This window comes from Eschrichtius robustus, chromosome 2, assembly GCF_028021215.1.
Source record: "Eschrichtius robustus isolate mEscRob2 chromosome 2, mEscRob2.pri, whole genome shotgun sequence".
In the NCBI taxonomy this organism is placed as follows: Eukaryota; Metazoa; Chordata; class Mammalia; order Artiodactyla; family Eschrichtiidae; genus Eschrichtius; species Eschrichtius robustus.
In genome coordinates this window covers 155,305,081-155,317,731 of record NC_090825.1, presented here as the reverse complement: position 1 = coordinate 155,317,731, position 12,651 = coordinate 155,305,081, and the positions used below count along the sequence as shown (strand labels likewise).

The 12,651-nt window shown below is 54.7% G+C and overlaps 1 pseudogene; it reads left to right on the top strand.

The window, feature by feature from the left end:
* The first annotated feature begins 2,420 nt into the window (after positions 1-2,420).
* LOC137755436 (dipeptidase 2-like) lies at positions 2,421-11,567 on the top strand (annotated as a pseudogene).
* The last annotated feature ends 1,084 nt before the right edge of the window (positions 11,568-12,651 follow it).

The window sequence follows — 12,651 nt, the reverse complement described above, 5'->3', positions numbered from 1 at the left end:
TTTTTTTTTTTTAAATTCTCCCCTTCCCGTCTTACCACAGCACTTGCTCCCACACTTCCTTCTTCAAATATTCGTGCACAAAATCCCCGCCACTAGCCTACTTACCTCTAGCCTCCCTTTCCTTTTTTCCCCAATACTGTACCCCCAAAACTAAAGGACAGTCCACCATGCAGAAAAGGAAGAATAGGTGGAAGGAGGGTAAGACTTCTAACAGTCATACATCACCAATGCTCACCCAGAACCTCTGGCAAAAGGAACTTCATTTTCCTACATCTTTCCAGAATCAGAATCTTGCTCACCTCTGGCCTAGGCTTAAAGGGAGCTCTTGTCGTCAGAGAAAAATTAAGGAGTTCTCCACTGCCTGTGAAAGTAACTGAGGATGCTTTCTGATACATTGCAGGCACGGAGAGAGAGCATGTTTAGCTTAGTCAAGGCTTCTTTCATGACATGGAAAGAAAAGAGGTCAAAGTTACATTAAAATGAAGAATCAAAGAGTTCTTTGATTTTTGAAAGAAATCATTAATTGCATGACTTTTGATCAGACTGCATGTCTTATCAAATCTGGAGCTCATCCTTGCACGTGGATGAATAATACAAGAGTCCCCACAAGATCCCTCTTCCTCTGCAGCCCCATGTTTTTCTCCCTTTGGCTGGTGACAGTGGTTTTTGTCCTCTACGTGAGTTGGATGGGTTGGGAATGTGTCACTTTGAAAAGAAGATGCCCTAACACCTGTCCATAAAAAAGGCAGAGTTCTGGTTACCTCAGCCCTCCCATCCATTCTGGGCACCCACTCAGGGCTCCAAAATGATCTTGTTGGCTGGGCCTTCACAGTAGATAGGTGTGAATTAAATGACAAAGCTCTGGGCTGCGTCAGACAGAGGGGGCAAATCATAGTGTCTGATAGGACAGGTATTTTGCCTGTTTTTAAATTTCTACACAATGGGGGATCCTTTTCTAGGCTGACCCATCTGGAAGTTGCTTTCCCCCCCACCCCAGGTATCAAATTTAGCCTCAACAGAACATGGGCCCTCAGAGATGCCACAAACACAGAGACCCCAGAATGAGAAAAAGGAGAGCGCTGTAAACCTGGATCTCAAGGAGGACAGAAACAGGCATTTTGCAGACAGCATGAAAGGAAAGCACAGAAAATGACTCCACTTAAAACAGAATTTTGATAAAAACAAAACAAACAAACAAAAAAAAACACACAGAATTTTGAGCTACAACAGCTCCGGGGACTTGAATTCTCTCCAGTTAGTAAATACATAGTTTGCACCATCTTACCACAGAATAATCTGAGATAAGATGAGAGACAGGGTACTAAAGATCGACAAAACCTAGATTCTGAGTGAGGAGGACTCTGAAATGGGCAAGAATAGAGACATCTGCACTCAATACAAAAAGCTGAGAGTTTTGTCCACCCTTGTGAGGAAGGTATTAAGAACCTCAGTAAAGGGGCTTCCCTGGTGGCGCAGTGGTTGAGAATCTGCCTGCCAATGCAGGGGACACGGATTCGAGCCCTGGTCTGGGAAGATCCCACATGCCGCGGAGCAACTGGGCCCGTGAGCCACAACTACTGAGCCTGAGCGTCTGGAGCCTCTGCTCCGCAACAAGAGACGCCGCGATAGTGAGAGGCCCGCGCACCGCGATCAAGAGTGGCCCCCACTCGCCGCAACTGGAGAAAGCCCTCACACAGAAACGAAGACCCAACACAGCCAAAAATAAACATAATAAATAAATAATAAATAAAAATTTTTTACAAAAAACCAAAAACATAAAATCTGGAAAAAAGTTGAACACCTATATACGCCCTGCAGACTTTACATTTAGTATTTTGAAGAAAAAAAAAATAAAAGAACCTCAGTAAAAATGACTTAGAGTCTTCAATTACTCCTTTTCTTAGTAAAAGTGGAGGGAGATAAACAACCTTAGTAATTGTTACGGATAATATCCGGACTATGGGTGTGTCACTGGCAATCTCAGAAAGTGGGTCTCTCTTGCCCTCCTGGGGCCCCTGGGGCTGTGCCAGCCCACCGGCACGCCCCACGTGGGGTGTCTGCTAGACTAGGGCATGGGTGGGGAGGCCCAGGTGTGAGGGGCCAGGTAGAGTACCTCTGCCTCCCCCCTGATCTCCTCCACAAAACTGCCCCTCCTCCTGAAGCCTGACCCCCAAGTCACACGTTCCTTATCATGACCTCACTGGGTAGTGATGACCTCACCGGCCTTCTCACAGTTTCCATGGCAGCGTAACTGCCAACGTGCTGCCCTCAGAGAAATTTCCCTGACGGTTCTCCACCAGATACCAATCTCTTTGGTTGTCTGAGAGAGAATGTGTGACTGGATCGTCTATATTAACTCAGACCTGTGCTCTGTTCCATGGGTGGGCAGTGCGGCAGGTACACCGAGACCGCCCGGAGGCATGGTGTCCACACAACCTCACCTGGCTGCCTCATGTTCCTGTGGGGTTTGCCCACTACGTATACCTGAGCGCGTTCCCAGCTGTAAGTAATACCAGTGACCTGGGACACCTTCAGGGACCCACAGTGCTCACTGCTGAGGACAAGTGAAAGGTCATCCCCGGACAAGTGTGCAGGATGGTCCTGATCTTTATAAATGTAGCTTCCCCTTTGGGCTACAGGATGCTTCCATTCAGACCCTTTCCTGATTGGCCTCTTAGCAAAAGACAAGTGCATTTTTGTTGGCAAATGGTAAATGGAGCAGTTTGAGGAAGAGGGCCACTCTTGAAACACACCTTCAAACCCAGGCACCTCTGTGCTGTCATGGAGACATCTATATCGGTGCCCTCAGACACATCCCATCCTGAGCTGCTGAGTACTAGAGGAGAGGGTGGTGCCATATTGATGGGAAGACTGGAAGAACCAAGAGGGATGTTGAAGTGCTAATGAGACTGGAGGGCTGAGGAGATGGTGTCCCAGGAGGCTGGGTTGATGTGAGCCTAGACTTGGTACCCAGAACGCGGTTCTCAGTCTCCTGATCACTCTGCCTCAGTACTTGGCCTTGTTCTAATCTACATAAAAACATCAGAGGGCTAGAGTTCAGCGTGGTCAAAACAGGCAGTATAAATGGGGCCCAAGAGGGGTTGCCAAGGTGGGAGGGGTTCTTCACCAATTTATATTAGATTATTTTTTTCCAAAACTTGAAAGACATTTCCATTAAAGCCTCAGAAGTGACAGACTGCAAGAAATGTTTTCTCTGTTGTGGAAGGGAGAGATGGAGAGGCTCATGATTGCAATGACTTTCGGGTTCTACTGTTTTCCCTGGAAACGGTGAAGAGACTTCCTCATGTGCTACAGCCGTAGGCTCTAGGAATTGCTTTTGCAGCCAGTGTCCCTTCCCTAGGGACTCATAGAGGTGATGGGCCAAGGCTGTGTTTTGGATGTCAAGTCGATTAAAGGTCTTCAGCCAGAAACTGGGAGAGACATGAGAGAGGGAAATTCTGGCAGGAGACTGTGTACAGCAGAAGTGACTGATCAGTTCTGATTTTCTTTGCAGCAGCAGTGGCTCCCGTTTCTCCTCCTACCCCTGGTCAGTACCATGTCCTCTACCGAGGGTGTGGAGAAACGCAGTTGGGCTGGCATGGGGAGACATACTGCCTGGCTGGTGGCTACCGGGCCTACGGGGATGTTCCTTTGGCCACGCCAGCAACGGTGGAAGCAGAGAAGCCAGTCCCCAGACGTGCTCCCAAGAGAAAGCACGCTCCGGAAGAGTCAGACGAAGACCTGGGTTGCCCCAGACCCAAAATCCGGCGATTGGAGCATTCAAGCAGCTTCGGACTAGAAGGTGCTTTGATTCTCAAGCAGGGTGGCCCAACCTCTGGGCACATCCCCTCTGCAACAGCCCCAGTAAACGAATGTCCCATCCTTACTTTCTCAAGGTCGGCAACAGGGAGTCCCCTCCTAAAGAAGGTTCTCTCGCATTGCCACACTCTCAAAGGCTGCCCCCAGTGTGCTTCCTTCCTGTGGGCCTGATCAGGCTAAGGGCAGAGTTGTCTCTTTCCTTCTCTGAGTCGGACCAAATCGTCTTAGTAACACCTCTTCACAGTGGTGACCATGTGTTTCACGGGGGCTGCTGCTGAGCCTTTATCTCATCCTTTCATGGTGGAGAGAGGGAGGATTGTAATGATTTTTACTTCTAGGGGAGAGGGTGGTGCCATATTGATGGGAAGACCGGAAGAACCAAGAGGGCTGTTGAAGTGCTAATGAGACTGGAGGGCTGAGGAGATGGTGTCCCAGGAGGCTGGGTTGATGTGAGCCTAGACTTGGTACCCAGAACGCGGTTCTCAGTCTCTTGATCACTCTGCCTCAGTATTTGGCCTTGTTCTAATCTACATAAAAACATCAGAGGGCTAGAGTTCAGTGTGGTGGAAACAGGCAGTATAAATGGGGCCCAAGAGGGGTTGCCAAGGTGGGAGGGGTTCTTCACCAATTTATATTAGATTATTTTTTTCCAAAACTTGAAAGACATTTCCATTAAAGCCTCAGAAGTGACAGACTGCAAGAAATGTTTTCTCTGTTGTGGAAGGGAGAGATGGAGAGGCTCATGATTGCAATGACTTTCGGGTTCTACTGTTTTCCCTGGAAACGGTGAAGAGACTTCCTCATGTGCTGCAGCCGTAGGCTCTAGGAATTGCTTTTGCAGCCAGTGTCCCTTCCCTAGGGACTCATAGAGGTGATGGGCCAAGGCTGTGTTTTGGATGTCAAGTCGATTAAAGGTCTTCAGCCAGAAACTGGGAGAGACATGAGAGAGGGAAATTCTGGCAGGAGACTGTGTACAGCAGAAGTGACTGATCAGTTCTGATTTTCTTTGCAGCAGCAGTTCCTTTGGCCACGCCAGCAACGGTGGAAGCAGAGAAGCCAGTCCCCAGACGTGCTCCCAAGAGAAAGCGCGCTCCGGGAGAGTCAGACGAAGACCTGGGTTGCCCCAGACCCAAAATCCGGCGATTGGAGCATGGTGCCAGGAGGTAGACCCCACAGCATCTTGCTGGCTGAGCCCCTCTGAAGAGAGGGCAATGGTTTAACTGCCTAAGGCAGCGAATGCCTCTTCCTGCAGTGACCCACCCCGTCCCCCCACTGCCCACTGCCACAGATCACAACCTGCATCGTTCTGTTTGAGCCTTCCTCAGCCAGGAGCCTCCTGCCACACTAAATGGCCAAAAGCAAGGAGCCTCAGAAACTGAGGTTTGAAATGAGAGTCTGCCCTGAACATCCCAGGGCTGAAGCTGGCCTGGAAGAAAACGTGACGTTCCTCTGCTCAATCCTCAGGGGCCCCTTTGTCAGCTGAAGACAGAAAAGTCTGCACTCTGCGAGCCGAGAAGAATGCAGGAGCAGAGACAGGGTGCAGAGAAGCCTTAGCAGTCTACCACATGGGCTCCTGCTCAGAGCCATTGTCAGCGGCCACCACCACAAACCAGGGGGGAGCTGGGTTCTTTGAAACTGAAAGCAGCAATCTGTGGCTTCCCAAAGAGCCTCCTGCCTGGGGTCTCAGGAGGCAGGATAGAGAGACCCAGGAAGACCTGCTCCCTGAAGCAAGAACAGGATGGAGAGTCAAGCAGCACGCACCCTGCCCCGAGGTTCACATGCTCCTTTATTCCCAGCCCTTTCTGTCCCCAGGGGGGGTCCCTTACTGCTCAATGTTTTTCTGTAACAGACTTCTAGGGTCGCCAGTGCTCACACTTAGGTCACTACCCCTGTGCTAGGCACTCCTGCTACCCAGGAAAGGTTCCAAAGGTGGAACAGCTCCAGGGGGTGCCAGGGATCAGAGCAAAAACTTGAGAGGCTGGGGATGAAGGAGTTTGGGCACAGTCCCTAAAGCATCTCAGTGGTTGAGCTTCTGTGAGAAGGCACATCCCCTCTGTGTGTGTGTGTGTGTGTTGGGGGGAGGGGGTCCCCAGAGGAGGCAGCTAGGGGGAGGGCCTGAGGCGGGAAATGGAGAATGGCGTGCGGCCTCTGAGCAAGCACAGGCACTTAGCCCTTGAGGTTTCTGGGAAAGGTAGAGCCACAAGGGCCTCGAGATAAGGCAAGTGTAGCAGCAGAACCCAGGTGCCAGGTCTTTCCTCAGAACCTATACTTCTTCACGAGGCCAGGCCTTCCATGCTCAGGTAGGAGGGATCCTGGCCAGAAGGTCGGCCAGCAGCCCTGGGAGGAAGGTTGCTGCGATGGGGGCTCTGCTGCCATGGAAATGACTTCATTTCCTTCCACTCAAATAGCCTACTGACTGGGTTCCTGCTCTGTTGAGGAAAAGGGTCGTTGACTCTCCCCAGAAGGTGTTCAGTTCACATCCCAAAAGTCCCTCTCTTTAGGCCCTGGGGAGGTGTAGCAGCTCCTGAGGGCGCTCCTTCCTGAGGCTGGCTGACAGAAGTGGGGGGGGGGGTTCCTGAGAGTTCCTGGGTGCTGGTTGAAGTCCCCAGAGAATGGTCATGCAGGTTGGGGAGTCAAGTAGGTGGAGAGAGAAGGTCGGGGGCAGAGGGCCCCTTCCTGAATCCAGAGCTCACAAGGTTCCCCCCCCATTTCCAGAAACTCTCTCTTCCCCCACACCAGCCCACATGGCCCCGTACCGGGAGACCGGGAGCCCAGAGCACCTGTGGCCGCAGAGACACTGGCACGCAGCCCTCGGAGTGGGCGGGGCCGGCTGCAGGCAGATGGGGACGCGGTGTGCTCCCGGGAGACCTCGGGCTGAAGGTGGCCCTCTGAGAGAAGCGGCCCAGCTTGGCCAGGAAGGTTAGAGGCGGGGGAGAGCAGCCTAGGGCGCCCCCTCGGAGCAGTGGGAGTGGGAAGAGGCGCAGGGGCGGAGGGAAGCCGCGACGGGAGGCGAGTGGGCTCTCAGCAGAGGCCAGCTTAGCCCGCGGGAGCTGCCTCTGAGCAGGGGGCGGGAGGGCAGTGCCGCCCCGGGGCTGCCGGGCTTCGCGGATCGCGGCTCTCCGCACACGGCTCTCGCAGGGCCCTGTGACTCTGTATCCCCTCCCTCACCCCGCCCCCCTCGCGAGGCCGCGCCGCTGGGTGGCCTGTGTGGACGGGCACAACCCCATCGCCCGCCCCTCTCACACCCGCCTCTGCCCACCTGCCTGGCCCTGCGCAGCTTGCGGCCCGGGGGCCTCGAAGGTCCCCGCGCACTCAGCCAGCGGCCTCTGCTGTGTCTGCTGCTGCTGCTGCTGTGTCTGCTGCTGCGGCCGGGAACCCGCGTCCAGACCACGCCGGGCACCTCCAGCACCCCGAGTCCGCGGGAGCGTACGCGGGCCCTGAGGCGGGACTTCCCGCTTGTGGACGGGGGGCTGCAGTGTGTGCGGGCTGGTGGGGGCCGGTGGGGGCCTAGCCTGGCCCTGGGCAGGGGAGGAGGTCCGGAGCATGCAGAGCTAGTGGGGAGGCTCCCTCACACCACCCCTGGATGTCCTCTCCATCATCTATGGATGCCCTTCCCCTTCTCTGTCATCCCCTCCCTGGTGGCAACCCCTCAGCCCAGGCCTCAGCTGCTCCTAGTATAGTCTGTGTGACAGTGTGAGGTGGGGGACCCCCCGGCTGGCCCAGGCCAGGCAATGTGTCCTGCCTGATCCCAAGACCTAAGGAGCCCACCCATTTGCCTTGACCTCCCTCCAGCCACAACGACATGCCCCTGGTCCTGAGGCAGTTTTACCACAATGGGCTCCAGGATGTTAATCTGTGCAATTTCAGCCATGGCCAGACCAGCTTGGACAGGCTGAAAGACGGTCTCGTGGGTGCCCAGGTACCAAAGGGACACACAAGTTGCCACCATGGCTGCTGGGGAATGTGGGGCAGTTTGGGGGCCTCAGAGACCACAGGTGAGTCACACTGGAACTAAGTTACCATAGTGGCCTAGAAAGTGCCATGCCATGGATGCTGGGGGCTACAGGGGTCACAGTGAGCCAACCTGACGGGCATCCAAGTACCACAGAAAAAGCAACGCATTCCATGTGACTTCTGGTCACAGTGAGTGCTGTGCCAGCTGAGGAGGCTATGAGAAGCCCAAGGAATTCCAAAGCCCAAACCAAGCCCTGGCCTTCCCTCAGTTCCGGTCAGCCTACGTCCCATGCCAGACCCACGAACGGGATGCTGTGCGCCTCACCCTGGAGCAAATTGACCTCATCCGCCTCATGTGTGCCTCCTATTCTGAGCTGGAGCTTGTGACCTCACTTAAAGGTAGACGGGGGACTTGCCTGGTAGTCCAGACGTTAAGACTCTACGCTTCCACTGCAGGGGGCTCGGGTTTGATCCCCGGTGGGGGAACTAAGAGCCCTCATGCTGCGCGGCACGACCAGAAAAAAAAAAAAAAAAAAAAAGGTAAACAGACTGGTGGTGGTAGGTGCTAGGGACTTCAGTAAGCTACCCCTGCCTCTGAAAATGATCATCTGACCTACCTGCCCCCAGCTCGCAACAATACCCGGAAGTTGGCTTGCCTCATTGGTGTGGAGGGCGGCCACTCCCTGGACAGTAGCCTCTCCATCTTGCGTACCTTCTATGCGCTGGGTGTGCGCTACGTGACACTCACCCACACCTGCAACACGCCCTGGTGAGCGCAGTGCAGATGGTAAGGGCCCAGTGAGGCAGGGATCTGCCCAAGATCACGCTGGGGCCCAAAGCAAGTTTACCCCTGGGATCCGCCCTGAACCTGGGGTGGGGAGGGGAATGGAGGTTCGCAGAACAAGACTGAATCCCCAGAAGGGCCCTCCTACTGCCAGGCACAGCCCAGTTTGGGTCCCTCCTCTTGCACCAGGGAGTTGCAGGTGTAGACGGTTCGACAGAACCTCTTTCTAGGCTCTTGTAGCCAAGTCATGGCCATCAGTCAGACTGCCTCCTGGCCATCCTGCAGGGCACAGAGCTCAGCAAAGGGTATCCACCCCTTCTACAGCAATGTCAGTCGGCTGACCGGCTTGGGCGAGGTAAGGACCCGGGTTCCATACCCTGCCCCACATGAATGTACAGCCCCGCCTGTTCCCTACAGATAAATGCACACAAGGTAAATGCAGCCCTGATGCCCTCTCCCCATCCTGTCCCTGCAGAAGGTGGTGGCAGAAATGAACCGCCTGGGCATGATGGTGGACTTGTCCCATGTCTCGATGCTGTGGCACGGCGAGCCCTAGAAGTGTCACAGGCACCTGTCATCTTCTCCCACTCAGCTGCCCGGGGTGTGTGCAAGAACACTCGGAATGATCCTGATGATATCCTGCAGCTTCTGGTGAGAGACTGCCCTGGCCCTCAAACCTAAAGCAAGAGGTTCAAACCGGGAGCCCTTGAACCTGAGCCTCTTCTCCCTCAATTTCCTCAAACCCCAGGTTAAATATCTTCTGCCCCCAAAACCCACGGTCCACAGCCCCTGAACTCTTGAGCCCTAGGTGGGGGGTCTAGGTGGTAAGATACTCCACCAAACCCGGAAACCCAGGGCCAAGACACCACCCAGACCAGGGCTGCGGCTCCTCCATTCACACAAACCCAGAGAGGAGACGACTCTGACCTCAACACCTTCCTCACAGGGGCCGAGAGAGTGAACAGGCAGGTGGCTGTGCTGGGGGCCAAGCTGACTGTCCACCGGTCCGCCCCTGCAGAAGAAGAACGGTGGCATCGTGACGGTGCCCTTGTCCGTGCGGGTGCTGCAGTGCAACCCGTTAGCCAACGTGCCTACTGTGGCAGGTGAGCCTCACCCTGGGCTCTCTGAAAACTCTGATTTGGAGCTGAAGCTGGGTCCAAACTTGGGGAGGACTTCAGAAGAGCCCCAGTGGTTTGACCCACCTGTTGGCAATAGGTACAGCTCCCAAAAACCCAATAATGGACGGTACACAGCACCTCGGTGCCATGTGGAACTGGAGCCACGGAATCAAAACTGCGGTACTGATGGGTATCAGGGAGGCTGTCAGACACAGAGCCCGGGTGCTGCCCATCTGTGCCTCTGCAGGGGCTCCTAAAGCGCACTGCCCCTACCTCTGGCCAAGGGACTGGACAGCTCCTTAGGTCTCTGGGGTCTTCATCAGTTGTACTCTTGTTCCTCTCTCATCCTCCACACCCGGGGAAAGGAGCCCCCACAGGTTCTCAAGGAGACTGGGAGGCAGGGTGAATCGTGGGTGGGAAATGGCCCAAACAGGGGGCTCTGGGGTCCACTCCAAATCTGAAGTCCAGTCTAGAGCCAGCTGGGATCACTTCAGATCAAACCTCAGGGCCCTCGAGTTGGTACTCTCGGTGCCAGGCCACGAAGGAACTGGCCTGTTTGGCCTACAGGCTGCAAAAAGGGGAATCAACAGAGGCCAGTCATCACCCCCACCCCTGCCCTGGAAGCCCCACACTGCTGACTTCCCATTCTTCAGATCACTTCGACCACATCAGGGCAGTCACTGGATGCAAGTTCATCGGGATTGGCGGAGATTATGACGGGGCTGGCCGGTGAGTGCTTCCCCATGGCTTGTCTCAGGCTGGCCGGGCAGCAGTGGGGCTTTCACAGCCACCGTGCCCACCACACTGTGGTCCTCATGGCCTTGACCATAGCCTCAGGTGTGCTGGCCCAACTGGTATCTCCCCTCTCCCAGGGTCTGCTTCCTGGGCTCTCCTGTCTGTTTGGCCCTACTCTAGGTCATCATATTTGTCTAAAACACCACGCAGAGCTCATCTGCCCAGCATCTGCGCCCATCCAGTGCCAGCAGACCCCACGGCCTCTGAGCAGACTCTTAGCAAGGTCTGGGCTGGGCTGACCATCTTCTCTGCCTGCAGCTGGGTCTGTGCATGCAGGGGGGTCAACCCAGTTCTTAAAAAGCTTTTCTTCTCTTTATAAATGGAGGCAAAAATTGCATTCAGTGAAAGGCATAGATCTTAACAGTACAATTCAATGACTTTTGACGAATAGTCGAGGCGCTTTTGGGGCCTTCCTTTGAAGGATGAAGAGCAGGAGTGAATCATTTACTCTCTCCAAGTCTCCATTTTCCATATCTGACCAGGGCTGGGGTTCAGTGGACCCTGGACACATAGGGCTCTGGTTCTGACTCAGGACCAGGGAACAGGTCTGAGGCCCAATAGCTGGCTGGCTGGCGGCCACACAGGTTCCCACAGGGGCTGGAGGACGTGTCCATATAGCCGGTACTGATAGAGGAGTTGCTGAGGCGTGGCTGGAGTGACGAAGAGCTCTGGGGTGTGCTTCGAGGAAACGTGCGGCGGGTCTTCAGACAGGTGGAACAGGTATGCTGGGCTGGGCAAAAGAGGAGCTCTGAGCAGGTGGTCTGAGCAGGTGTACGTGGGGGTGCTGTGAGAGGTGCTGCCCGCTGAGTGCCGCCTCCAGGTACGGGAGGAGAACGAGGGACAGAGTCCCTTGGAGGATGAGTTCCCAGATGAGCAGCTGGGCAGCTCTTGCCGCTCCGTCCTCCCACGTCTGCATCAGAGAGAGGATCTGGCTCCAGACCAGAAACTAACCAGAGCTGCGGTTCGTGGGAATCCCATTTTGTCACCGAAGTGGGCATTCTCAAAATCTTGCCCCCACATGGGCCCAGGCCTCACAGTTATTGCTGCCTTCCCAGTCCTCATTGTTTGGCTCTGGTGATCCAGTTAATCCTGCCAGATGTCACTTTGGCAGCCACAGATACCCCCCAAAGTTGCCTTGCATGCGCGCACAAACATTTCCTATGTATTATTCTCTTCTGATAATTCCTTCAATGTATCCCTTCTGGCTTTGTGCAAAGCGATCCTTTGTTTTGTACACGGGGACCACATCTGGGAAAACATCGCCGCACCCTCATAAGTGACAGGGGGAGACCCGAACTGGCCAAGCCATGACAGGAGCTCGCCGCTGCTGAGCTCTACAGATCCCGCCCCTTCCACACAGTTCGCCAATTCCGCGGCGAGCTCATCTTTCTTGATGTTCTTCCCTTAGGAGACGTGTACAATGCAGCAGGATTCTCAACCCGTTCCCCGTGGTCACTTGTGCTAGATGGAGCTTTGCAGTGTTCTGTGCCGGCCGTGGGCCGCTGGTGGAACACTGTGTGACAACTGCCTGCACAGGACTTCAGGGTTAATGAAATGTCTGTCTTCCCAGCCTGACGCTGCTGAAAACCACGCTTCCCAGAGAAGGAGAGAGATCCAGCTGGTCCACACCTGCATACACATTTGTTGACATGTGCAGATGACAGCAGGCTCTAGCAGGACCCACATCAGCCTAAATTCAAGAACTCCGGTGCCAGCCCTTGACAGCAGCTGAAGGGGGGGTTTACAAGGGATGCAACCTCGAACCATACCCTAGGCTGAATCAGAGGTGCTGTTGGAAGAAATAGGCCGTTGTGTCACTTTCCCGAAGAGTTTGGCCACGAGAAAAGTCCCCCAGAGCCCAGCACTGTGGGAGAGGCCTCACCCACAGAGCAGGGCAAGTGTCCCAGGCAGGGTGCCCCGCGCCCGGCACCCCGCCAACGCAGCAGGAAGGTGCCCCCCCTACGCCCCAGACAACGGGAGCTCTCCCTTCCTGAATAATTGAGCTTCTCATCCAAAAGAGGTTCTCTTCCCACCCAAACATTAGAGCTTCTAAATATTTCAGGATCCCTGGGTTGTAGAGGCTCACTCGCCGTGCCCTTTGGATAAATGAAGCCAACGTCAGCTGCTTCTGGGCTGGCCTTGAACAAAACCATCAAGATGGAAAATCTCTGCTCCTGCCCT